This window comes from Orycteropus afer, unplaced genomic scaffold (genome assembly GCF_000298275.1).
Source record: "Orycteropus afer afer isolate SDZICR_OR568_19922 unplaced genomic scaffold, OryAfe1.0 scaffold00219, whole genome shotgun sequence".
Lineage (NCBI taxonomy): Eukaryota > Metazoa > Chordata > Mammalia > Tubulidentata > Orycteropodidae > Orycteropus > Orycteropus afer.
Genome location: NW_006921806.1, coordinates 2,693,469 through 2,696,522, shown reverse-complemented (window position 1 = coordinate 2,696,522; position 3,054 = coordinate 2,693,469). Strand labels below are relative to the sequence as shown.

General features: G+C 40.1%; 1 pseudogene; it reads left to right on the top strand.

Moving 5' to 3' along the window:
* Window positions 1-736: 736 nt before the first annotated feature.
* Window positions 737-2,292, top strand: LOC103203630 (annotated as a pseudogene).
* The last annotated feature ends 762 nt before the right edge of the window (window positions 2,293-3,054 follow it).

The window sequence follows — 3,054 nt, the reverse complement described above, 5'->3', positions numbered from 1 at the left end:
AGCACTTCACCCAACAACAGTACAATATAATTTCTTTTCCAGTGCACATGGAACATTCTCCAGGGTAGACCATATGTTCAGCCATAAAGCAACCCTTAATAAATTTAAAACATTGGAATACTGCAAAACATTTTCTCAGATCACAATGCTATAAAATTAGAAATCAGCAGTAGGAAGATGAATGGAAAAAGAGCAAACACATGGAAACTGAACAACACCCTCCTTAAGAATGACTGGGTAATTGAAGAAATAAAAAATGAAAGTAAAAAATTCCTTGAATCAAATGAGAATTAAAACATAACCTACCAAAATCCCTGGGACACAGCAAGCAGTGATCAGAGGCCAATCTATAGCAATAAATTCACACATCAAAAAAGAAGAGCCAGGCAGTTTTAGCAAGCATGGGTGAGCCATAGGTGCTGAGTCAGAAGTGAGTCCTTCATCAGATTCTCAAAAACACCAGAAAGATTAAGAACTGCTGCTTTGTGAAAGGTAATGTAAGGGGGAGAAGACACTAGATGAAGGTGTCATCAAAATGGATCCAGAATTTCCGAGTCACCACGTGCAATGCTGCCTGCATAACAATTCTTGGAACTGTGAGGTGATCAAAGTTTAATTTGTGAAGTCACTAAGACAAAAAAAAAAAAAAAAAAACTGTAGGTGATAGACTATTAGAGAAACAAATTGGAATCTCAGAATTCAGGTCTCAGATAACTTCTAAGCTGCTGGATGAGAGATGGCTGTGGCCCCGAGCAATGCAATCCAGGCCTCCTTGAATCAGGGCTTCATGCTTGAAGAGTACGATACTGACTGTGAAGTGTTCTGTCAGCACTTCAAGCAGTTCCAATACCAAGAAGCGGCCAGGCCTCATGAAGTTTTCAACAAACACTAGGAGCTTTGCTGTCAGTGGTTGAAACCAAAGATGCATTCTAAAGAACAAATCTTGGAGCTGCTAGTGTTGGAGCAACTCCTAACTATTCTGCCCACAGAGATAGAGACCTGGATGAGGGCACACTGCCCAGGCACTAGAGAAAGAGTTGTGGCACTGATAGAACACTTATAGATACCAGAGCTGCAGGTCAGCAGGCCGGAAACGCTGTTGGAAGAACTGGTACCTGTTGGAATGGCACACATACCACCAGATATCCAATGGGAGTCACCTGAGCTCCATGTCCTGGGACCTTTCCAAGAGGCCACTGCAGCAGAGGTGTGGATCCCTCAGGCAGGGCCACAGTACCTGAACTATGGTGTTACTGGAGAATGCCTGCACTTTTCTGAACCAGGATATCCAATACTAAAGCTTGACCTGAACTTCCCATTGGAGCATAGAGAAGAGCCATGGGTGAAAGAATTACAGGACTCCAAAGAAATGAAACGATTACATGATCCCAAGATAGGTTTTGAGATCCAGAGAGAAAATGAAGAAGACACTTCAAAACAGAATAAACTGGAGAACATGTATCCATTTTTTGTTACTTTAGAGGACAATGCTCTACATGGTCCCATTTTGCAAAAAGACTATGAATAGTTAGAAAATCAATGGGAGCCCCCTCCAGAGGAGCTGCAGACAGATTTAACAAAGCTTGTAAATCCTCAGAAGCACTCTGTGGGAAAGAAAACTGAGAGCTCCAACCTGGAAGAGTCTGTCACCCCTAAACCCCATAGAAAAAAGAGTCCAGGAGAGAAACCTCACTGATGTTCTCAATGTGGGAAATGTTTTGCTCGGAAGTCACAACTTACTGAGCACCAGAGAATTCATTCAGGAGAGGAACCTCACAAGTGCCCTGTATGTGGGAAGAGCTTCCTTTGTAGCTCAGATCCTTACAGTCACCAACAACTTCACACTGGGGAGAGGCCCTATGAATGTACTGTATGTAAAAAGCAATTCACTCAAAGATCACACCTTATAGGGCACCAGAGAACCCACTCTGAAGAAGAAACATATAAATGCCTTGAGTGCAGGAAGAGTTTTGTCATGGATCTAGTCTTAAAAGACATCAGAAAACTCATTCAGGTGAAAAACCTAACAGATGTCACAGTTGTGGGAAAAGTTTTATTCGATTGATAGCTCTTACTTTGCACCAGAGAACTCATACTGAAGAGAGACCTTTTAAATGTAATTACTGTGGGGAAAGCTTTAGGCAGAGACCAAACCTTGTTATTCATTTAAGAATTCATACAGGGGAGAAGACTTATAAGTGTAGCCATTGTTCCAAAAGCTTCAGACAGAGAGCAGGCCTTATTATGCACCAAGTCACTCACTTTAGGGAGGATTTCTTTAAGAATTGTTGAGGGGAACAGGCCCTACAGAAGTTGACATTACTTATAAAAGCCTTAACTTGCAAGAGCCTGTTTATCTTACTTGGTTTTTTGGTTTTTTATTTTCTTGAGCTTATAAGAACAGCTTTTTTTTTTTTTTTTTCAATTTTTAAAATATATCTTCCAAGGTATATCAGTTTTAGACTGTCCACCTACTCTTGCAACTCTCCCAGATTTGAGTTTTGTTCTGTCTCCACTTTATTTTTTCATTATAGTGAACTTTTTTTGGTGTACCAAGCCAAAATAGTATAAAACAAGGTGTAAATATAAAACATAAGGAGCTCTGGTGTGCAGTGCCTAAGGCATTTGATTGCTAACCAGAAGGTTGGTGGTTCAAACCCAGCAGCCATACTGCAGAAGGAAAATGGGACAATCTACTTCCATAAAGATTTACTGCCTCGGAAACCCAGTGGGGGCTGCTAGGTGTCAGAATTGACTTCATGGCAGTGAATTTGGTTTTTTTTTGTCTAAATGTAAAACATATAAATGATGACATTCCTTTCAGGTCTAGGATCAATAGAATGGATTATCTCAATAACTATCAATGATATGAGAACCTTTATATAATGAGAGCATTTAGATATGTGTGTGTGTGTGTGTGTGTGTGTGTAATTTTAAGTAAAATTCAAAGAGGTTGAGAATCACTGGGCAACTTATAAATTATGTGATTTAGTGACTCTCACCTCCCTAAAGTGATGTGTATGTGTGTATTACATAAAAGACATACATGTTTCC